This window comes from Danio aesculapii, chromosome 6 (genome assembly GCF_903798145.1).
Source record: "Danio aesculapii chromosome 6, fDanAes4.1, whole genome shotgun sequence".
In the NCBI taxonomy this organism is placed as follows: Eukaryota; Metazoa; Chordata; class Actinopteri; order Cypriniformes; family Danionidae; genus Danio; species Danio aesculapii.
The window spans coordinates 37,352,868-37,377,868 of NC_079440.1; the positions used below are offsets into that span (position 1 = coordinate 37,352,868).

At 35.1% G+C, this 25,001-nt stretch overlaps 11 non-coding genes across 11 annotated transcripts; all 11 read right to left on the minus strand.

Moving 5' to 3' along the window:
• Nucleotides 1-19,611: 19,611 nt before the first annotated feature.
• On the minus strand, nucleotides 19,612-19,683 carry trnaa-ugc (transfer RNA alanine (anticodon UGC)). Its single transcript has one exon. It is a non-coding gene; the product is annotated as a tRNA-Ala (tRNA).
• Nucleotides 19,684-20,115: 432 nt separating this feature from the next.
• Nucleotides 20,116-20,187, minus strand: trnaa-ugc (transfer RNA alanine (anticodon UGC)). The gene has a single exon. It is a non-coding gene; the product is annotated as a tRNA-Ala (tRNA).
• Nucleotides 20,188-20,433: 246 nt separating this feature from the next.
• trnaa-ugc (transfer RNA alanine (anticodon UGC)) lies at nucleotides 20,434-20,505 on the minus strand. The gene has a single exon. It is a non-coding gene; the product is annotated as a tRNA-Ala (tRNA).
• Nucleotides 20,506-20,751: 246 nt separating this feature from the next.
• Nucleotides 20,752-20,823, minus strand: trnaa-ugc (transfer RNA alanine (anticodon UGC)). Its single transcript has one exon. It is a non-coding gene; the product is annotated as a tRNA-Ala (tRNA).
• Nucleotides 20,824-21,069: 246 nt separating this feature from the next.
• trnaa-ugc (transfer RNA alanine (anticodon UGC)) lies at nucleotides 21,070-21,141 on the minus strand. Its single transcript has one exon. It is a non-coding gene; the product is annotated as a tRNA-Ala (tRNA).
• Nucleotides 21,142-21,574: 433 nt separating this feature from the next.
• On the minus strand, nucleotides 21,575-21,647 carry trnaa-ugc (transfer RNA alanine (anticodon UGC)). The gene has a single exon. It is a non-coding gene; the product is annotated as a tRNA-Ala (tRNA).
• Nucleotides 21,648-21,893: 246 nt separating this feature from the next.
• On the minus strand, nucleotides 21,894-21,963 carry trnaa-ugc (transfer RNA alanine (anticodon UGC)). The gene has a single exon. It is a non-coding gene; the product is annotated as a tRNA-Ala (tRNA).
• Nucleotides 21,964-23,549: 1,586 nt separating this feature from the next.
• trnaa-ugc (transfer RNA alanine (anticodon UGC)) lies at nucleotides 23,550-23,621 on the minus strand. Its single transcript has one exon. It is a non-coding gene; the product is annotated as a tRNA-Ala (tRNA).
• Nucleotides 23,622-24,056: 435 nt separating this feature from the next.
• trnaa-ugc (transfer RNA alanine (anticodon UGC)) lies at nucleotides 24,057-24,128 on the minus strand. The gene has a single exon. It is a non-coding gene; the product is annotated as a tRNA-Ala (tRNA).
• Nucleotides 24,129-24,377: 249 nt separating this feature from the next.
• trnaa-ugc (transfer RNA alanine (anticodon UGC)) lies at nucleotides 24,378-24,449 on the minus strand. The gene has a single exon. It is a non-coding gene; the product is annotated as a tRNA-Ala (tRNA).
• A 246-nt stretch (nucleotides 24,450-24,695) lies between these two features.
• Nucleotides 24,696-24,767, minus strand: trnaa-ugc (transfer RNA alanine (anticodon UGC)). Its single transcript has one exon. It is a non-coding gene; the product is annotated as a tRNA-Ala (tRNA).
• Nucleotides 24,768-25,001: the final 234 nt, after the last annotated feature.

Below are 25,001 nucleotides of genomic sequence, written 5' to 3' on the forward strand. Positions count from 1 at the left end.
TTTTAATTTTTTAGTCTATACCATAAATAAAATAGTTTAAAGCTGAACTATATCCCAGTACTTATGTGACAATCATAAATTTTGTAACACTGAAATAATAATACTGATTGAAAACATTAAAGACTGAAGGCATTTTATTAATATGCATAACAACTGCTATCTATGGGTCAAACGCAGTCAAAGGTTTAATAAACAAGCAAATTACGATCAATTGTAATTATGATCGAATGGGTGATCACAATCTTTACTGATTATTGTGTAGCTCTTATTCTGTCATTTACTGACTTGTGTTGACGCTAAGCTCCAATACATAATACAGTAAATGAGAACTAAAAGATTTCAATCTCCAAAAAGGACACAGACGTATCATAAAACATCTTTTAAAACATTTGACTCTAGACTTTTGAGATGTTTAATACCTTTCTGTGAGAAACAGAACACATTTAAGTCATTATTCACTCCTGTTCCCCTTCAGTGAGCTGTTAAAGGCTCCAACTGGGTTATTGATTCATTGAGCTGAATTTAATTCAATGATTCAATTAGTTGAATTTCAGCCTGTTTTTTCCACAAAAGCTATCATAGGGCTTTACAAGACTTTAAAGAAATGAAAAGTCTGTTCATTGTTACTTTAAAATTAATTTAGAAATTTTATACATATTATTTTAAAATATTTATATTTAAAATTAATGTTACAATTTATTTAAAAAAATAAAAATGATCTCTAAATCTATAATTTATTAAACTAAAATGAAAACTGAAGCCAATATATATATGAGCGTCATCCTCGTAGCAGAGCGATATTGCTGTATACTGGTGGGAGGCGTGCATTGTAGTGTCCCACCAGTGACGATATACAGCCATAGCGCACTGCTATGAGTGGGATATTGCGTTTATACAACAGTTTGGCGGCATAATTATTTATTTATTTATATATATATATATATATATATATATATATATATATATATATATATATATATATATATATATATATATATATACATACATACATACATACAAAAAAAAATCAAACTCAGAGTCAAAATTCTTTTGTAAGAGGAAACTACTTTCTTCCGCCATTCCTTTACATCTGCAGCTGACAGCAGAGACCATTGCTACTTCCCCAACATCATGTTAGAGGTAATATTTTAATGATTCTCTGGCACAATGTCTAAAGTGATGTCAAAACAGGTCATTTTGCTGACATTTTAAGATTATAAGGCTAAACAGCTTGGAATGACATCAGTCTAGAGACATTTACCAGTATTTCTATGTTGCAATCAGGATATCAGAATAATTAACCCAGAAAAAGCCAAAGCATTGCAAACACAACACTCTCAGAAATAAAGATGCAAAACCTGTCACTGGGGCGATACCTTTTTAAAAGATACATTTTTGTTCTTACCAGGTCGTTAAAGGTCCATGTTAATACCTAAAAAGTTCAACTGTGTACCTCAAAGTACCTCAAAGGTACAAAGGTGAACTTTAAAATTACAAAAGTGTCCCCCAAAGGTACTAATTTCCACCTGTATGGTACAAAACTGTACTTTTTGAAAAGGTACCAGAACATTGACAGATTTTGTACCTTTATTACTGAGAGTGTACCAGATTACTGTTGTGTTTGCGATAAGGAAAAATCCAAAACACATGAGGGCATTTCTTACTTCTTTCTTTTTACTGAACTAGTCTGCAGTAAGGAAAACAGGAGACTACAAACAGATGGCCAACAAAAAAGTAACTCAGGGTTATAAAAAGAGTGGCAAAGACAAAATACATACATTCCTGATATGTGAGTCTCATCTCACACTCAATACAATACAATTACTATGACAAAAATACAACACTGCAATATAAAAGAGAGAGAGAGAGAGAGATCGGCTTAGAATGTCACTCACTAATTTTACAATGTTTTGATCAGCTGTAGTTAGAAAATATACCGATCTTTTCTCCTCTAAGGGCTTATTATGCGGTCTCTGTCGCCATCTTGTGGATGACCAACATCAACCATCTTCGCTCTGCTTAATTACAGGCTGATGGATGTCGATGCGCTGTCCCTCAGAAATGATAAATATTTAAAATAGGCACTATCCTGATAAATAAACTGCATATAGATGCAATCTAAACAACTACATGCTTGCCTCAAAAGAAGTGATGTCCAGATTCGATCATGTGATTGGAAATTGGGCCAGATCATGCAGTTTCAGACTCAATCAGAATCTAATGTTACGTCCCGATCAGGACGCGAATATATGTATGCAGACGCGGACAATTCTGTATCTGTTTAGTAATCGATCAGAATCGGTTATTATGTACTGAAGTCATTTATCTTATATGCGCTATGTCGCGGTAGAATAGTATAGCAAGTGAGGAGACCGTGAGTAATTAAAACGCATAAACTCTGCACAATTCACTGCGTGTGTTTGCTGAACAGCCCTTCACTGACACAGTAGAAGCCCCTATTTCACTCACATGGAGAAAGTAAAAGTAAACTCCATTTCCCTCTCTTTCTCTCTGTGGCCCCTTTGACCTGCTGGCGTGACGTTTCCTCTCCTCTCGGCTGTTACAGCGCTACTTGTGGATCGAGACACGATCAAGCGCGTGTCTACATAGTGAGTTTTCTCCACTGCCTCTATCATGGATCAGCTTTGATCGCCGCTGCCGTTTACCTGTATTACTCACAGCGCAGTTGCAGCACTTTCAGTTGAGCATGTGACCAATCATAGGCAGTTAACAACTCGCTTGATAACGCACAAAAAGCGAGAGGGATCATATTTACATTTGTTTATTTGCTTTAAGTGCTCATATTGTTCTGTCCATGTATTTGAGTTTTGTTTGATGCATTAAAAAAAAAGGTTTCTGCTTGTATTAAAAGACAATATATTACAAATACATATAAAATATATTTTAAAATTATACATTTTAATACAAGAACTGTGGTGCTCTGAAGTAAAATCTAAAATTGTGTATGAAAAAAAAATCGTCAGTGCATCGTGATGCACCGAGATATTGTACTGAACCGAATCGATGGCCATAGCAAACTGTGAGATATGTAAACTTTGGATTGCCTGCCGCGTATTATAAGTTGAGGTGCTATTTATTTTTATATTAGATTTTTATAGTCCAAAAGTGAAGAATTGATGTTATTTATTACTTGATTGTTCAAGCTAACTCACAGAAGTGCTCTGTTTGTTAACAGAGTTGTTGAATGTTAAAATGGTGAATTAAATAAAAAATAAAGAACATCCTGGATCTGTTTCTTTTTTTTTATGTATTATAGAAGTATCGGATCTGGTATCGGTATTAGTAGATACTCAAAATCAAATGACTTGGAGGCAAAAAAACCTGATCGGGACATCCCTCCTCAAAAGTGCATTATGTTGTCCAACAGCTGCAATATTTGTCAAACTGTAGTGAGTTTATAGGGTATATGCCGAGCTAGTGTTGTTCCCATACTGATAAACTTCCGGTGACCGGTTATTGGGAGTTTTTTTTTTTTTCATTTTATACGATTCCTTTTACAGCATCTATATTGTAATGTAACTAAAATACAATCAGTTCTAAAAAAAACTTTAGCATTCATTTAGTTGCTCAAGCGTAAAACGAGACAAAAAGCCGTTTACTCGCGCGCGCCTGTCAGAATCGTCAGACTAGCACAGCAGCTCCATTGAATATACTGGGGTAAAATAAATGCTCATATTATAAAGACATGGCGGGGAAAAATGTAATTTAACGCAGTGCTTCTTGTACAATCTGAGACCCACTTTATATCGGATATCACTCAGCCAGTGGAGATTGCAGATTTTTAAAGAAAACAGAGCTTATATAGTGGCATATAGTTCACCGGAAGCACTTAACCCAGGTTACTGGCAAATTAAAAGTCCTATTAGCATACTTCGGCATATACCCTATTGATCTTTTATCACTCTATATGGGTGAAGTAATACACAAGGGTGAGGAGGCTGTCCAAGTTCTGATATCGCACGGCTATCAGTTAACTAAACAAAAATTTTATTTCAATGATAATTATTAACAACATTTTGAAGTAAAAAAAAAGTTATTTTATTTGCAAGACATGCTTTTTTGTATTTATAAAAAATAAAAGAATAAAAAGTTAGATTTTTTTACACAGTCATACATATTTAAGAGTTATTATATTTGTTCTATTTATTGAACTACACAAAGAAAATTCTGAATGTAGTGTAGACTAGACATGAACCACTTTAGTTAGGGTTGCAAAACTCCAGAAATTTTGAAAGCTTAAAACTTTCCATGTGGGAACTAATGTGAAAATATGAAAATTAACAGGAAGACATTGGAAAACAACCGAATGCACATTTACTGCTTAATAGTGAAGCCATATTTCTATATTTGAGTCCAACTATTATATCCATTCAAGAAGGTTTTATATAACTTGATTAAATATATTTTACCAATGGCATGAAAACCATACAATTTATATCATGTGTCCCATCAATTTTCTTAATTTCCCATAAATTTTAAATTAAGTTTCCAAATTGGGAAATTTGCAAAAATTAACGTTTTTGGAAATTTACTAGAAATTCTCCATTCGTTTGCAACCCTAGATATTTATAATTTATTTATCTTGAAACCTTGAGTTCACATTTACAGTAATAATATTTCTAAATTTGTCCTTTCATCCTCAATCACAGGAATTAAGCAATTGTTGCTGGACAATTCAAATAATAAAAAATAACATTGCAGTTATTTTTACATAGCTTTTTCTGTAATTGTTGTATTTCAGAAATGCCTGGTATTTTTTTTCTTTCTCAAGTATGTCTGCAAAAAGACAGAGAGCTGACCTTCTGTCACCACAGTAACACAATAACAAACCCATCTCTGTTCTCCAGCGTTGCAGAGCCTGCAGAGTCTCTCCACACAAACAGCTTTCTGGCTCTTCTCTGGGCAAACAGGAGAACGGGAGCTGGAATGTAAATAGGAGACAGATTTGTGAATACGCAGCATGTCATCTTTATTTAGCACCCTACCGGTAACATGATTATTTTTCCAGATTTCACAGCAAAAACCCTCCTGGATGTACGCTGGACTTCTAGCTGAGTGTTATTTCTGAATAAAGACTCATGCGGGTTAAAGACGCTGTAGGACGTCTGGGGAAATGAGTACAGCTAATACATTACAATGGAGTTGGGGGAACTTTAAAAAAAGAATTGTTTCTTCCCTCTATTGAAAACACTTCAGTGATGAACTAATGAATTAAAACGAATTGCATAATTACAATTTAATTACTATTTACAAATTAAATACAGAAATATTTAAATGCTTCTAATAAGGTTTCCTCAGGGTCTTAAAATTCCAAAATCTAAATTTTAGGCTTTAAATGTCTTACATTCATTGTATTGAACTTTAGAAATGAAATTGCATTAAATGCTACCATTAATATTTAATATAAAAATAATATTTATCTATACTATGGTGGTGCAGTGGGTAGCACGTTCGCCTCATAGTAAGAAGGTCGCAAGTTGGCATTTCTGTTTGGAGTTTGCATGTTCTCCCTGTGTTCGCATGCACTGTAAAAAATGTCCAGATTTTCACAACAAGTTACTGTAATTTTTCACAATAAATTACATTATTATCGCTTCACAGTATTTAATTGTAAAAATTCAAAGTAATTTGTTGTATTCATAATTTTATTGTGAAATTAAGGGAGGTAGCATGATTGCAGCAAATTACTGTGAAAAGGGCTATATCTTTTGGATGTTAGTTAAAGGAATTCAAACTTTTTTTATTTCATTCAATGTAGAAATTAATACAAATAAACTTTTATGCTAGTATTGGCACTTTTTGGATATTTAGAAATAACATAATGTTATTGCAGACCCATAAAACGATTTCATTACCAACATCTTTTTGGTTGTACCGTACATTTATTTAATTTTATAAGGTTAACATGGAAATATGAAATAAAATTTAATGAACATTACTTTGTGCTTAGCCAAAACATAATAAACTGGAACAAAAAGTAATTAATTCATGAGTTACATGATTAATTAGCGCCGTCACCCCTAGAGGTCAGAGATCCGCTATCGGCAAAACACACTTAAAATTACACACAATCTTTATAAACAAACCACAGATTTAAGTTTTGAAGAACTACATTCTCGAGTGAAAAATGGTTAAAACTTGATTTCATGACATATTAAAAGCAATATTTATAATATTATGTGAGTTTTCTCATCCATTACATCTCATCTCATTACAACTTGCTGCAGTTTGGTGCGCAATGAATCCTGGGAGAAAAAATAATTAATTCTCAAAATACTCCAAACTAACTTTTTTCTTATTGTTAAAGGGAGATATGTGTAATATTTTGAATGGCAAAGAAAAAAATGTACTTACTATATTGTAATCAATATCCCTTTTGCACTGCTTCGGTTCAAGACTCGCTTGACATTGAATCAGATTCAGATATTTTATCAGAAGTGTTCATAAGCCCATACTCATCAACATGCAATTCGTTACAACTAGTGTGTAAATTGCGTGTAACCGGAAAGTATGACAAAATATTAATAAATTATATGTTTGCGTCTCACAATATTATACAAAAAGGAATCGGTTTCAGACAAATTCGACACTTTACTGTTCACTTAAAGAAGCCGATTCATAGAACCGAGCTGACTCGACTCGACTGCAAACACTCACCGTCCGTCACCACACGTAGCCTGTACCTGTCGTCTTTTCATCCAACGGATTCATCCTCGGTAAGTGTTAAAATGTAACTTTTGTCCGTTAAATGATTGTTTTATATGTATTTCTGTGTAGTGCATGTCATTTAACAGAATTAACCAAGTACTTTAGTTGTAGGTCCCACATTATTAGTAAACTACCGGTTTGAGCGCGCCATTTTTTAAACAAGAAATTAACCGACGCCAGATGGTGATTGTAGTGTTTGCGAGGTATTCGATAGCATAATGCTAGTTCCTGAAAAAAGAAAGGTAATTTTCTTTAATTAACTTTGTGTTAACTGCATTCTCTATTTCAGTACAAGACTGAGGTAAAGGTGAAGTAACTATAAAGTTAAGGTAAGCTCTGGTAACGTTAAGTACGTTACCATTAGTCATTTTGACCATCATTATGGCCAATGTTAATTTTGTTCACTGTTAGTTAAATAAACTAAACTCATTATGAAACAAGTCTTAACTGTTTTATTAAATGGAGCTGATAATACAATTCAGTTGTATTCTTTTAAACTAACACTAACACAGTACATATTATTTGTCTATTTCTCACTGGTAATGTTAATGCATTACTAACATTTACTAATGAGAACTTATTGTATAGTGTCACTAACTGTACATTTTATTTTTTGGTGTTCAGGTGTACCTGATAGTTACTGTATAGCTGAAGTGTGAGGTGAGTGTACTGAGTACACAAATATAACCTAAAGTCATTACCACAGTCTAAACCTATATATATATATATATATATATATATATATATATATATATATATATATATATATATATATATATATATATATATATATGTGTGTGTGTTATGTTGAGTCTTGTTCTACTCTTATTATATTAATAATTTTTTTGCAGCCACTGATTCTACCAAGCGCATCTCGCTTGATTATTCAAGGTAATGTTGATGCCTTCCTCATTTTTATTGGATTTTTAAATGTCAAGTTTTTCACAGATTAGTTGTGAGCAGTTTCATGTACAAACTCTTTTTCTTCGTCCTGAAGTTCCACCAGTACTTCCAGTAGTAGTAAATATTAGACAAAGATTTTTTAAACTATAGTCTTTGTTTTTATTAGCAATTTTACTGGGCATGTGTGTTTGTTTGCTTGGTTTTCAATAGGTGGTGCATGGAATGTCAACTTTATTTCTACAAACAAATTTAATTATTCACAAACACCTCTAATTTAGTCTTTCTTTCCCCCTTTTAGTCTTAGTCCTTGGAGGGTCAAGTGGTCATGGGACCTCACCTGGATTTCACAACTGGCTTCGGATCTGAAGATGCCTTTTGCACTCTGTAATTTAAGGTAATGTCTACATTAAATATTGTACCTGAGGGTTTGTTTTGGGAGGTCAAACAAGGAATGTATAGGAGCACAAGTCATGACTCCCCTTGTCCCTTTGTAATAAAAGGGTGTGTTGCAGACTCAATTTGTGTGTCTGTTCTGGAGACCAGAGAGGAAGCTGTCTTTAAAAGGATGGATATATCAAATGTGAAGTTACCTATTCAGGTCAGTGGATTACAATCAAGTCACTGCAAATGCATAAATAGTGGGGAATTTTTACTGGGCAGTACAAATTAAGTGAAACGCAAAACATGTGGAAAAAATATCTGGAATATTTGCAAAAAAACTTGATTGAAGTGAATACAACACAAGTGCTGTATTCACTTCAATCAAGTTTTTTGCAAATATTTTTCCAAATATTCAACTCATAAAAAATTAGATTGATGCATGAAACATCCTGCTAGTATTCAAGAACAAGGGCACTTTGCAATAAGTGTGAACCCAGCATTAGATTATACTCTGTAAATGGAAGATGTGAATCAAATCAACTGTTTTGAAATGCTCTACCTGGGTAAATCAAAGCTACTATTTGTTGTTGGACTGTTCCTGATTGTGTGTTTGTGTTTGTGATGGAAATGTTTTTTAGATGTTTTTGTTTAAATGGTTGCAGTTTGACTGAGCTACAATATTGTCATTATGATCAAACTGAGCTAACAGTAATTTTGCTCTATAGTGCAACAGTAACTGCCCTTTTGCTTATAGGTGCTTTTTGGGCATCAGTTTGTAGACGGACGAAGTCAAAGTCAAAAAAAAATTTGCAACTAATGATTTTTCAGCTGTTTAACTTTTGGCAATGTTTAACAATTAATGTTCAGTAAGATTTATACAATATAATATAATATGCATCTGCTGTGTAAAACATATGCCAAAATAGTTGGTGGTTCATTCCGCTGTGGCGACTTTGGATAAATAAGGGACAAAGCTGAAGGAATAATATAATATAATATAATATAATATAATATAATATAATATAATATAATATAATATAATATAATATAATATAATATAGGGTGACGCAGTGGCGTAGTAGGTAGTGCTGTCGCCTCACAGCAATAAGGGCACTGGTTTGAGCCTTGGCTGGGCAGGTTGGCGTTTCTGTGTGGAGTTTGCATGTTCTCCCCGCATTCGCGCGGGTTTCCTCCAGGAGCTCCGGTTTCCCCCACAGTCCAAAGACATGCGGTACAGGTGAATTGGGTAGGCTAATTTGTCCGTAGTGTGTGAGTGAGTGTGAAAATTTAACTCATATTTTAGAAAGAAATGGTTATATATTAATGTTAATTTAATATATCTAAAAGTTTAATTTTATATAATTTTAATTGCTTCATTTACATCGTCCAAAAAAAAAAACCTTTTAAAGGTTCAAGAAACCCTCAAGTACTTAAAAAAAAAAAAAATTAATTAACAGATTTGTATGTGTCGAGCATCAAATAAGACACCTGGTAGATTTAATTGTGGATAAAACTGGATAATTTTGAGCTTTTGTCAGCTAATTTCATCTTCCTGGTTTAAAAATTTTTTAAGGCGGGATCAAAATCATTGATGTAGCGCCGATCTGCCTGTCCAGTGATGACATGTAGGTTTCTCATTATTCATAGGTGAGTTTTTTTATCCTATGAAAAGAGCCTGCTTCTTAGTTATTCATGACTGCACGTGCTTTCCGAAGACAGACCTGCCAAGCTGTGAGATCGAATCCGCGCACGGCATGCAGTATTTAGCCATTTATGAACGGTTGTATGTGTTTGTTTCCATGATCCACAGGGTTTATTACATGTTTTTCCCTGCGATGCTGTCAGGGCAAATAAGGCAAAGTTGTTGGTTTTTTAATAACTGAAGAAGAGCGAACTTTGTCTTTTATCAGTTTAGTTCATTACCATTCATACACATCGCCTATGTCTGTGCTGCTGTTTTTGCCCATTTTTAAAATCATCCAGGGTTAATGGTTGAAACAGATAGAGCAAGAGACCTGCTGCACTGCAATCCACATAGTCTGCATTTAGACCCGGGGATTCAGGAGGAGAGAAGTCCTCCTTATTTATAGTTTATATAAACATGACAATCTTTATCATGATATAACAAATTGTGGTTATGTGTATATGAAATTGCAAATAACATGTAGCAGGGCATTCAATAACTTAGTGTTTATTTATTTGCATTTTAACTTTGTAAACTATAAAATTGTGGGCCTCCTCATGTTTTGTGTGATATATTTCGTCTGATTTTGTGCACCAACTGACAGTTGTTTGTCCCCCTTTTCCCCCTGTTCTGCCGGCCATGCCCAATCCTCTTTCTGTACTCCATGTTCATCATGAAGTATTTTTAGAAAAAAGGTAGACCTGAACTGAACATTACCTGAAGTTATCCGAAGAGCTTCTGTCTAATATGAAGTTATCAGATATGACAGATATGAATCAGTGTCTAATTGATTGCTGTTTTGTCATCTGAATTTTAGGATTTACTTGGCAGTTGTAGTCACTGTTTGTGCTTTTTCCAGCATGTTTGGAGCACGTAGAGAAAATACGAACCCTGTTGAGTTGTGCTTTTGGCTATATTTAAAAATTTTATATTATTTGGAAACTCATGGTGCCGTTTAAGCTTCTCTTCAGAAATTCAAACAGATGCCTGCTGTTTTTTAATTATTACTTTTTATTGTCATTTAGTGGATGTTTCAAATTTGCAATTATGTTTTTTTGAGATGCTTCAAATCTGTTGTTTTGGAAATAACCAATCTTTGACATAAATTTTGTATACACCATTTCAATGGGGTCATGTCATTGGCCCATTCAATGGTCATGTCACTGGCCCATTCAATCATAGCTGTTAAACTGTTAAAACAGCTTTCATAACATTATTTATCAATATGTGACTCTTTAGGGATTCTCAGGAAGCTTTAGGTATTAAAAATGTACAACAGGAAATACGTTGAGACCATTGTTTTTGTTTACATCCCTCAAAATGGTCTATTGTATGTTCGGGTTTCAATGAAAGACTGCAATATGCTTTGAGTATGTGAATAACCACATAGTCATCTCAGTACAGAATTCAGCAATAGTTCATTCTCTACAGTTTGCTTTAAAGGAGCAGTTTGTTTGGACAAGGAGAGGAAAGCAGGAGACTAGAGAGACATTTACATGAACAAATTCATTATTCATTTCTCATGTCTGAAGGCACATTATTTTTTTCATAGAGAAATGAAAAAGATTTTAAACAAGTTTCTGTGTTCATTAGTTTCTTGGTTAACTTTTGTGTGAAATATTCCATCAATGAGTCACAAAGCTTCAGTTATGTATTATTGGAGTGCTTCATTTACAGAGATTAAAGTTATTATTTATTAGTCTTACTTTGTTTTGGGGTTAGCTTGGCACATTAATTGGAGTAGGTAGTGCTTTTGGGTATGTTTAACAATTAATATTATCTGTTAAGTAACCAAAACAGCTTCATTAGAAATTTGTGCTTCAACCTACAGATTTAAAACTGCAAAAACGTATTTCTACGGTACAGTTTCTAGATCAAATGAATGCTAAGGTGCAGTATGACACCAACAACTTTTTACTGTTCACGCTAAAGATAGTTACAGGGACATATTGTCCACGAATATTGGATTGTTTTCATGCAGTTCCTCAAACAACATTAAATAGATCCCACCAAACAACATAACGATGTCTTTGTAATCTATTACGTTTGCCTCACCTGCCTTGTCTCCTTATGGACAGCCATTCCATGGTCAGTTTGCTCAGTTACTCACTTCGTACAGTGTTGTACTTTGCAGAGCCCCCAAGTTCAAGTCTGGTGAAGCACGATGCCACAATTGTGATAATAAAGAATTAAGATAAACCTGCGTGGTCTGAGTGCACTTTTCTCTTACATTTATTCAGATTTGCAAAAATATAGACATCTTTATTAGATCCTTTTGTGGATTTGTCACGCAACGTCCAAAGTAATAAAAAATTTTGCGTCTTGAGTCATGTCTTGGGACTGACCTTTGACACATAATATATGCCATTCGGATTTAAATTTTGAGTAAAGTTAGTTTAAAGTTTGAGTACTTAGGAGTAGAATGTGTGAACTTTCCCATTAATTTGTTTGGTAGCTAATATTCGAACGTTTGTTCATTCAAACTATTCAAACTGCTATCTGGTGTTTATTATTATTACTTTTGACTTCATTTTTAATAAATGTTTCAAATTAAACTCAGCATGTTGTCTGTAAAGCCATTATAATAATAACCAAATAATTTATCTCAGTGCAAGACAATGAAAGAATGTAGCTTTTCATTTAGAATTTAGGATGCTTTACATGCTTTGCAAAGTTGCAGACTTCTGATTTTGTTTGATCTTCAAATACTTTTACACTTCTGAAAGTAAACATCTGCTATTTTCCCATCTAACACCCCCTCACACTGCTCTTCCCACCTGCTGCAGAAACCACCCAAAAGTCAATCATATTAACAGGTTTGAGTGGACTCTTCTTAGTGTTTTAATAAGAAACTCAACTTTTACCCTTAAACAACATACTTATAGTAGTCAACAAGGTATTATTTTTTATATATTGTTTAAAATACTGTAAAATACTTTGTAAGAAATCTACATCAAGACATCATATAAATGCACCCTCTGATTGGTGCTTTTGATGTTATTGACTCTTCCATTTAAAGAAGAACTGGAAAAAAACTTAGAAATACACTGTTATATTAGTATTAGTATACTATAATATTAGTATACTGCACAAATAACAGTAGGTTTGGATGGATTGCTGATGCCAAATGTTTGTTAAAACAAACATAAAAAAAGACCCACAGTGACGATTCCTACAATACTTCATTGGCGGTTTCAAATGCCAGTAATTGATCAGTAGGTCCAATGTATAGTTAGTGAAGATGTAAGCCTTAAGATGTCACAACAAATGAAACAAATATTTAATAATCAAAAACTAATACAGTTTTTACATTGAGTATTAAAGAGTTCAATAGCAAAAAAATAAAAATACAATTCTGAAAAATTCTGTGAGCAAAAATAATTAGTCACTCCATTTAATTGAATTAATTAACAGTCAACTACACACACACACACACACACACACACACACGGAAACATCAAAAGGAACCAGATACTAGGGATGGCTGACGTGAAACTGACGTTTCGACACAGTGTCGAGATCCCGAAGCGCAAGTGTTTCGAAACACTGTACCGAAGCATGATCCGAAACACCCAGGTCACGTGACTAAAGTGTTTCGAAACACCTGGTCACGTGACTAAAGCGATTCAAAGCATCGATCAGTTCAGAACCGTTTCGAGACTTGGAGAATCTGCATTTGACTGACAGGGTCAAACATAAGCTTTTGTCGCGTATGGCCTAGTGGACTGTGCGTGTGCATGTTGTTATAGACTTAATGTGACTTTTGGGTTCAAATCCCGACTTGTACAAATACTCCAGAATCGTGATTTTATGTATTTGTATCATGTTACTGTTTATGGTGTAGTCTAGATAGGATACAGCTGCTGATACGCCATCAATTTAGCATCATGTTTGTAACTGTAAAATACTAATTAATATTTTTACAGTACTGTGATGGTTGGGTTTAGAGTTGTGGTAGATGTTGATAAAATACAATAAATGGGAAATTTAATGAATAATATAAATAATTCTTGTTAACTTCTGTCCACAACTGTATCTGATCTAGCAACAACCCTGTTTTATGACCGAAACAAGCTATATTTATTCACAAAGTGTTTATTCGGATGTCAGACCAATGTTGAAACAAAACGATACACAAACAAAGCATCTCAAACTGATATTAAAGCATTTCAAAATAACTGTATCAGCCTGGATTCGAACCAACAATCCCCGCACGGAAGTCAGGAACCTTAACCACTTCACTATATCACATGCGGATTCAAGCTTACAAAGTGGGGTTTAATACCTCAATCTGCTCAACTGTTCTTTGCTGAAACTGTTCAAGTGCAATACATAAAATAATGACCACTAGGCGTCACTGTAGAGTGGGGTTTCGAAACGTTTCGAAGCTTCGACACATTTGCTTCAACTGTTTCAGTGTTTCACGAAGCTTCGCTTTGCCCACCACTACCAGATACAGTACCGTGCACAGGTCAGCAGTGTGTAGCCAGAAAGGGCAAACTGTGGGCACAGGTGCCGTTAATAAAGCCTTTAAGGCAGTCCTGATTGGCCTGAGATTGAGTGGGTGGAGATTGAAGTGAACAATGAACTGAACAGAGGTGTGACACTACCTTGAGGTTGCAGCTTAGGAACACAAAACTTCTCATCAATTTGCAATCAAACATTGTTTACTTCACTAAATCAATTTAATGGGGGAAGGGATCGATTGAATAGCTCTAATTGATGGAAGATTTGCAAAGAAATGTCATGCTCCTTTGTAAAAGTATTTTGTAGTATTTTTAAAATACAAGATACTATATTTTATTTTTATACACTTGTGACTGCTCTATGTTGTTGTTTATTTTGATACACCTAAAATATAAGGTATTTAGTTTAAAATACATTTCAATATATTTTGCCCAACTTAGTCAATTTAAGTTTATTTGAATACAGATAAAGTGTACATATTCCAGACTAAACAGATGGGTCTTCAGACTATACTTTAGGGTGTTCAGAGTTAGTGTGAGAATGTGGGAGGTATATTATCATATTTCCTGAATATACTTGATTTCTGGTTCTGCATTTTAAACAAGCTTATTAATAGAGACTCTGGGGCACCCAGCCAAAACTGCATTACAATTATCAAGTCTTGAACTTTTCTCATTCTCATACTGAAAGATATTTGGTATTATATATTTATGAGGTGAAAAATACAGTTATGAATGAGAGACTTGAGAAAAAATGGCCTTCAAATGCTAATACCATGCTTGCTAATGATTTCATTTAAAGAGAACGTATGAGAACAACATCTGTTGCACACTTATTAATTAATGTGCCTAATTTAATGTGCCAGAGAGTGCATTGATTCAATATGTTTAATTGTACTCGTATTATTCAGCCGTGGTATATCTAGATTTTCATACTATGGCACCTTTAACATTTGTTTGTTATTATTATTTTTATTTTCCAAACAAGATAGTAGCGATCTACCTGATGGGAGTGAAATACACAAAAAACACATGATCCCATTCCAGAGGTAAAAGCAACAAATAACCAACAAATGATCTTGAGTGGTCTAAACATCAAAAAAGTTCATAAATCTAAACATTGGCGTGGATTTTAGCACAAGATCAGATCTGTGCATATGCATATTTTATAAATGAATTCCAGGCTTATGTCAGTCCACAAAACCTACTGGGAAAAAAGATGTTGGTTAAAATAAATGTACATTTTTAAACAAGATATAACTGATGAAGAAGAAGAGTCAGAAAGGTTAAACTCCTGCGATAAATAAAATAAAATATGGTGTTAACAATAATCATTTCTTCATCCATGCATTCATCTGTATAAATTGTAGCAGGTCATCTGTTTCCTTTTGAATTAATATTCAGCACTATTAAAAATAAATTTTACATTTAGGCAATTAGGCAGTAATGCTTGTCAAAGTAGGCCTACATGAGGTGTTAGGCCACCTTATTAAGATGTTAATTGTCATGTAAATTCAGAACCCTCGTATTAGCATACAGACTATTGTTTTAGGAATCAGCTCCTTTTTCTCGTCAGACCAACATATTTTCTTCGGTGCAAACTGCATATGATTTGTGTTCATGGAGACTTCTTCATGAATATGACATCTTTATTAGATGAAATTTCTGTTCTCTGCGGTAAAAGTGTGGTAAAAGTGTGTAACAGGAAGCACTTGATTCAAAGGTAACATTTTTGAACAATGCCTGCGGAACTGCCAGAAGCTCTGTGTGTGTGATGCAGCATTTCCTGCTCCATAAAGAGACTGGCTGTTGGAAATCTTTTTCTGTAAATAATCAGTTCTTTTTTAGCCAATATGGCAGCTGTCGTATTTCCTCTTCTGTTCTGGAACGCTGCTAAGTGGCTAAATTGCATCTCTTTAATTCTGTGATTCATCCCTCTTACAATAAAAACTGCATGGGCGTAGATTTAGGGTGGACGGTCCCCACCAATATCCGCCAACTGTTAAAATGTCCCCACCAATAATTTAATTCACTTTAAAAAAATGCGATGTCAAAATTAAACTAGACATGCAGAAAGGGTTAAATCACGTTCTCACCTTGGGTCGCACTCCCTACCCCCCAATATATAAAGTTTTATAAATAATAAAAATTTATAATAAAGTAATATGAAAAAGACACTTATATTAAAAATACAAACTTATTATCATCTATTATTACATTCATTTTGTCAGAAATCTGTTAAAACTTTTTTTAAATAATAACTGGAACTGAAAAGCAAATAATAAACTGGCCAGAACATTTTTTTCTTTCCTCAGTCAGAATTTGGGCTTTTAAAAAAGAAAAATTCAAACATAATAATAATAATAATAATAATAATAATAATAATAATAATAATAATAATAATAATAATAATAATCCAACTTTTGGTCTTTCAAACCACCCGGACCCCCCTTGGCTACAGGCCTGACTATTTAATTTAACTTAATACATTTTATGAAGAAAGGATTGATTAATTAATAATATATTTTAATAGCAGTTAAACAATTAATAGCTGTATATATATATATATATATATATATATATATATATATATATATATATATATATATATATATATATATATATATATATATATATATATATATATATATTCACCCGTCCCCACCAATGTCACATGCAAACCTACGCCCAGGGAACAACAGAAAATATAAAACTTTTACTCTGGTATTCAAATAGTGATCAATTATTGAAATGTTTATTAGGGTGCTGATAGGATGATATTCAGATCTGGAAATCAAAATTAAGAGCCCGCTTTAAAGTTATTATTGGATTTGCCATTATGTGTTTTAAGTAAAATGTGAAAATTTTGAAATACTTAAAAAAGAGCAAACTTGCTGCCTTATAATCATAACTGTTGTGGACTGAACCTCAAAATGATAATGATGCCAATTCTGATTGTGCGGAAAAGGCATACATTTATCATTGAATGATTTAAGACATATGGAGATGCTGGGGACTGAACCTAGGACATTACACAGTTACATTTCCGAACGCACAAGCAGTGTTTCTTTTATTTGCCCAGGTTATTGTCAGTTGATAGAATTTTGAAAGGCTCTTAGGAATGCTGGGGGTTGAACCAAGTACCTCATACATGCATGCTACCACTGAGCTACATCCCCATTTGAATAAGAGATATTTTTCTTTCTATTCCGCCTTCTTACTGTTGTGGAAGGAACCTCAAAATGAAAATTGTGCCATTTTTGAATGTGCTGAAAAGGAAGCACATTTATTAGTGAATGATTTAAGAGTTGCAGGCATGCTTTGGACTTTCACACCTTTTATTGTTGGTAGACAGAACCTCACAACTCACTTGGAGATGCTGGGTTTTGAACCCAGAACATTATACATTCAATGCATGCGCTCTACCACTGAGCTACACACGCAGTTGCTAAAAAGGTATTTTTCTTTCTATTTCGCCTTCTTACTGTTTTGGATGGAACCTCAAAATGATAATGATGCCAGTTCTTATTGTGCAGAAAAGGCATACATTTATTAGTGAATGAATCAAGACATTTGGAGATGCTGAGGACTGAACCCAGGACCATACAAGGCTACATTTCCGAATGCACAAGCAGTGTTTTCCTTCTTTTTCCCTGTTCCCTGTTTATTGTCAGATGATAGGACCTCAAAAGGCTTCTGGAGATGCTGGGGATTGAACACAAGACCTCATTCATACATAGCATGCGCTCTACCACTGAGCACTATCCCCATTCTTTCCATTCTACTTTTTTATTCTTTCGAAAGAACCTTGAATGGATATGTAAAGTCAATACTGATTGTGCACAAGCAACTTAAAAATTTCAGGAAATTCTTTAAGAGATACTTACTGTTGTGGACAGAACCTCGAAATGATAATGATGCCAATTCTGATTGGGCTGAAAAGGCAATACATTTATTAGTGAATGATTCAAGAGTTACAGAGATGCTTGGGACTGAACCCAGGACTTTATACAGCTACATTTCTGAACAAACAAGCAGTGTTTACTTTCTTTTCAGTCTATTTATTGTTAGTTGATAGAACCTCAAAATACTCTTGGTGACGTTGGGGATTGAACCCAAGACCTCATACATGCAAAGCATGCATTCTACGACTGAGCAACATCCCCATTCTTTACAAAAACTGTTTATTTTTCCATTCTACTATTTTTTTTTTTTTTTGCACAGAACCTTGAAGAGATATTGCAGATCGAACCAAGAACTTCATACAACTACACTTCCAAAGCTGCAAGCAGTGTTTTCTTTGTGTTCCCTGTTTATTGTCAGTTGATAAAATCTCAAACGGCTCGTGATTGAACCCAGTACCTCATACATGCAATGCATGCGCTCTTCCACTGAGCTACATCCCCAACTACATTACCAAAGCTGCAAGCAGTGTTTGCTTTCTGTTCCCTGTTTATTGTCGATTGATAAAACATCAAACGGCTCGTGGAGATGCAACCCATGACCTCATACATGCAAAGCATGCGCTCTACCACTGAGCCACGTCCCCATTCATGCCAAAACTTTACATTTTTCTATTCTTCTTTTTTATTGATTGGACAGAACCTTGAAGAGATATTTAAAGTCAATACTGATTGTGCAAAAGCAACTTAAAATTTTCAGGAAATTCTTCAAGAGATGTGTAGATAATGCCGATCGAACCAAGAACCTCATACAACTACACTTACAAAGCTGCAAGCAGTGTTTTCTTTCTGTTCCCTGTTTATTGTCAGTTGATAAAACATCAAACGGCTGGTGGAGATGTTGGGGATTGAACGCAGGACCTCTTCCATGCAAAGCATGCGCTTTACCACTGAGCTACATCCCCATTCATGTCAGAACCTTTCGTTTTTCTATTCTACTTTTCTATTGTTTTTAAGCAACTTAAAATTTTTAGGAAATTCTTCAAGAGATGCCAATTCTAAATGTGCTGCAAAGGCAATAAATTTATTAGTGAATGATTCAAGAGGTTTGGAGATGCTAGGGACTGAACCCAGGGCCTTACACAGCTACATTTCTGAATGCACAAGCAATGTTTCTGTTCGTTTCAATCTTTTTATTTTTAGTTGACAGAACCTCAAAATACTCATGGAGATGCTGGGGATTGAACCAGGAACATCATCCATGTAAAGCATGCGCTCTACCACTGAGCTACATCCCCGTTCTTACCATAAACTGTTTATTTTTCCTTTCTACTTTTTTATTGTTTGGACAGAACCTTGAAGAGATATTTAAAAGTCAATACTGATTGTGCACAAGCAACTTAAAATTTTCAGGAAATTCTTCAAGAGATGTGTAGATAATGCTGATCGAAGCAAGAACCTCATACAACTACACTTCCACAGCTGGAAGCAGTGTTTTCTTTGTGTTCCTTGTTTATTGTCAGTTTATAAAAACTCAAACGGCTAGTGGAGATGCTGGGGATTGAACACAGGACCTCATACATGCAAAGCATGCGCTCTACCACTGAGCTACATCCCCATTCATGGCAGAACATTTCATTTTTCTGTTCTACTTTCCTATTGGTTTTAGGCAACTTAAAATGTCCATTAAATTCTTCAAGAGATGCCAATTCTGAATGTGCTGCAAAGGCAATAAATTTATTAGTGAATGATTCAAGAGGTTTGGAGATGCTAGGGACTTAACCCAGGACCTTACACAGCTACTTTTCCGAATGCACAAGCAATATTTTCGTTCGTTTCACTCTTTTTATTGTTAGTTGACAGAACTAAGAGATTTAAAGTCAATACTGATTGTGCACAAGCAACTTAAAATTTTCAGGAATTCTTCAATAGAAGTGTAGATAATGCCGATCGAAGCAAGAACCTCTTACAACTACACTTCCAAAGCTGCAAGCAGTGTTTTCTTTCTGTACCCTGTTTATTGTCAGTTTATAAAAACTCAAACGGCTCGTGGAGATGCTGGGGATTGAACACAGGACCTCATACATGCAAAGCATGCGCTCTACCACTGAGCTACATCCCCATTCATGCCAGAACCTTTCATTTTTCTATTCTACTTTTTTATTGATTGGACAGAACCTTGAAGAGATATTTAAAGTCAATACTGATTGTGCACAAGCAACTTAAAATTTTCAGGAATTTCTTCAAGAGAAGTGTAGATAATTGCGATCGAAACAAGTACCTCTTACAACTACACTTCCAAAGCTGCAAGCAGTGTTTTCTTCGTGTTCCCTGTTTATTGTCAGTTTATAAAACATCAAATGGCTGGTGGCGATGCTGGGGATTGTACCCAGGACCTCATGCATGCAAAGCATGCGCTCTACCACTGAGCTACATCCCCATTCATGCCAGAATCTTTCATTTTTCTAATCTACTTTTTTATTGATTGGACAGAACCTTGAAGAGATATTTAAAGTCAATACTGATTGTGCACAAGCAACTTAAAATTTTCTGGACTTTCTTCAAGAGAAGTATAGATAATGCCGATCGAAACAAGAACCTCATACAACTACACTTCCAAAGCTGCAAGCAGTGTTTTCTTTCTGTTCCCTGTTTATTGTCAGTTTATAAAACATCAAACTGCTAGTGGAGGTGCTGGGGATTGAACCCAGGACCTCATACATGCAAAGCATGCGCTCTACCACTGAGCTACATCCCCATTCATGGCAGAACCTTTCATTTTTCTATTCTACTTTATTATTGATTGGACAGAACCTTGAAGAGATATTTAAAGTCAATACTGATTGTGCACAAGCAACTTAAAATTTTCTGGAAATTCTTCAAGAGATGTGTAGATAATGCTGATCGAAGCAAGAACCTCATACAACTACACTTCCACAGCTGGAAGCAGTGTTTTCTTTGTGTTCCTTGTTTATTGTCAGTTTATAAAAACTCAAACGGCTAGTGGAGATGCTGGGGATTGAACACAGGACCTCATACATGCAAAGCATGCGCTCTACCACTGAGCTACATCCCCATTCATGGCAGAACATTTCATTTTTCTGTTCTACTTTCCTATTGGTTTTAGGCAACTTAAAATGTCCAGGAAATTCTTCAAGAGATGCCAATTCTGAATGTGCTGCAAAGGCAATAAATTTATTAGTGAATGATTCAAGAGGTTTGGAGATGCTAGGGACTTAACCCAGGACCTTACACAGCTACTATTCCGAATGCACAAGCAATATTTTCGTTCGTTTCACTCTTTTTATTGTTAGTTGACAGAACTAAGAGATTTAAAGTCAATACTGATTGTGCACAAGCAACCTAAAATTTTAAGGAAATTCTTCAAGAGAAGTGTAGATAATGCCGATCGAAACAAGAACCTCATACAACTACACTTCCAAAGCTGCAAGCAGTGTTTTCTTTCTGTACCCTGTTTATTGTCAGTTTATAAAAACTCAAACGGCTCGTGGAGATGCTGGGGGATTGAACACAGGACCTCATACATGCAAAGCATGCGCTCTACCACTGAGCTACATCCCCATTCATGCCAGAACCTTTCATTTTTCTATTCTACTTTTTTATTGATTGGACAGAACCTTGAAGAGATATTTAAAGTCAATACTGATTGTGCACAAGCAACTTAAAATTTTCAGGAATTTCTTCAAGAGAAGTGTAGATAATTGCGATCGAAACAAGTACCTCTTACAACTACACTTCCAAAGCTGCAAGCAGTGTTTTCTTCGTGTTCCCTGTTTATTGTCAGTTTATAAAACATCAAACGGCTGGTGGAGATGCTGGGGATTGAACCCAGGACCTCATACATGCAAAGCATGCGCTCTACCACTGAGCTACATCCAGGAAATTCTTTAAGAGATACTTACTGTTGTGGACAGAACCTCGAAATGATAATGATGCCAATTCTGATTGGGCTGAAAAGGCAATACATTTATTAGTGAATGATTCAAGAGTTACAGAGATGCTTGGGACTGAACCCAGGACTTTATACAGCTACATTTCTGAACAAACAAGCAGTGTTTACTTTCTTTTCAGTCTATTTATTGTTAGTTGATAGAACCTCAGAATACTCTTGGTGACGTTGGGGATTGAACCCAAGACCTCATACATGCAAAGCATGCATTCTACGACTGAGCAACATCCCCATTCTTTACAAAAACTGTTTATTTTTCCATTCTACTATTTTTTTTTTTTTTTGCACAGAACCTTGAAGAGATATTGCAGATCGAACCAAGAACTTCATACAACTACACTTCCAAAGCTGCAAGCAGTGTTTTCTTTGTGTTCCCTGTTTATTGTCAGTTGATAAAATCTCAAACGGCTCGTGATTGAACCCAGTACCTCATACATGCAATGCATGCGCTCTTCCACTGAGCTACATCCCCAACTACATTACCAAAGCTGCAAGCAGTGTTTGCTTTCTGTTCCCTGTTTATTGTCGATTGATAAAACATCAAACGGCTCGTGGAGATGCAACCCATGACCTCATACATGCAAAGCATGCGCTCTACCACTGAGCCACGTCCCCATTCATGCCAGAACTTTACATTTTTCTATTCTTCTTTTTTATTGATTGGACAGAACCTTGAAGAGATATTTAAAGTCAATACTGATTGTGCAAAAGCAACTTAAAATTTTCAGGAAATTCTTCAAGAGATGTGTAGATAATGCCGATCGAACCAAGAACCTCATACAACTACACTTACAAAGCTGCAAGCAGTGTTTTCTTTCTGTTCCCTGTTTATTGTCAGTTGATAAAACATCAAACGGCTGGTGGAGATGTTGGGGATTGAACGCAGGACCTCTTCCATGCAAAGCATGCGCTTTACCACTGAGCTACATCCCCATTCATGTCAGAACCTTTCGTTTTTCTATTCTACTTTTCTATTGTTTTTAAGCAACTTAAAATTTTTAGGAAATTCTTCAAGAGATGCCAATTCTAAATGTGCTGCAAAGGCAATAAATTTATTAGTGAATGATTCAAGAGGTTTGGAGATGCTAGGGACTGAACCCAGGGCCTTACACAGCTACATTTCTGAATGCACAAGCAATGTTTCTGTTCGTTTCAATCTTTTTATTTTTAGTTGACAGAACCTCAAAATACTCATGGAGATGCTGGGGATTGAACCAGGAACATCATCCATGTAAAGCATGCGCTCTACCACTGAGCTACATCCCCGTTCTTACCATAAACTGTTTATTTTTCCTTTCTACTTTTTTATTGTTTGGACAGAACCTTGAAGAGATATTTAAAAGTCAATACTGATTGTGCACAAGCAACTTAAAATTTTCAGGAAATTCTTCAAGAGATGTGTAGATAATGCTGATCGAAGCAAGAACCTCATACAACTACACTTCCACAGCTGGAAGCAGTGTTTTCTTTGTGTTCCTTGTTTATTGTCAGTTTATAAAAACTCAAACGGCTAGTGGAGATGCTGGGGATTGAACACAGGACCTCATACATGCAAAGCATGCGCTCTACCACTGAGCTACATCCCCATTCATGGCAGAACATTTCATTTTTCTGTTCTACTTTCCTATTGGTTTTAGGCAACTTAAAATGTCCATTAAATTCTTCAAGAGATGCCAATTCTGAATGTGCTGCAAAGGCAATAAATTTATTAGTGAATGATTCAAGAGGTTTGGAGATGCTAGGGACTTAACCCAGGACCTTACACAGCTACTATTCCGAATGCACAAGCAATATTTTCGTTCGTTTCACTCTTTTTATTGTTAGTTGACAGAACTAAGAGATTTAAAGTCAATACTGATTGTGCACAAAAAACCTAAAATTTTAAGGAAATTCTTCAATAGATGTGTAGATAATGCAGATCGAAACAAGAACCTCTTACAACTACACTTCCAAAGCTGCAAGCAGTGTTTTCTTCGTGTTACCCTGTTTATTGTCAGTTTATAAAACATCAAACGGCTCGGTGGAGATGCTGGGGATTGAACACAGGACCTCATACATGCAAAGCATGCGCTCTACCACTGAGCTACATCCCCATTCATGCCAGAATCTTTCATTTTTCTATTCTACTTTTTTATTGATTGGACAGAACCTTGAAGAGATATTTAAAGTCAATACTGATTGTGCACAAGCAACTTAAAATTTTCAGGAATTTCTTCAAGAGAAGTAGTAGATAATGCCGATCGAAACAAGAACCTCTTACAACTACACTTCCAAAGCTGCAAGCAGTGTTTTCTTTCGTGTTCCCTGTTTATTGTCAGTTTATAAAACATCAAACGGCTAGGTGGAGATGCTGGGGATTGAACCCAGGACCTCATACATGCAAAGCATGCGCTCTACCACTGAGCTACATCCCCATTCATGCCAGAACCTTTCATTTTTCTATTCTACTTTTTTATTGATTGGACAGAACCTTGAAGAGATATTTAAAGTCAATACTGATTGTGCACAAGCAACTTAAAATTTTCAGGAATTTCTTCAAGAGAAGTGTAGATAATGCCGATCGAAACAAGAACCTCTTACAACTACACTTCCAAAGCTGCAAGCAGTGTTTTCTTCGTGTTCCCTGTTTATTGTCAGTTTATAAAAACTCAAACGGCTGGTGGAGATGCTGGGGATTGAACCCAGGACCTCATACATGCAAAGCATGCGCTCTACCACTGAGCTACATCCCCATTCATGCCAGAATCTTTCATTTTTCTAATCTACTTTTTTATTGATTGGACAGAACCTTGAAGAGATATTTAAAGTCAATACTGATTGTGCACAAGCAACTTAAAATTTTCAGGAATTTCTTCAAGAGAAGTGTAGATAATGCCGATCGAAACAAGAACCTCTTACAACTACACTTCCAAAGCTGCAAGCAGTGTTTTCTTCGTGTTCCCTGTTTATTGTCAGTTTATAAAACA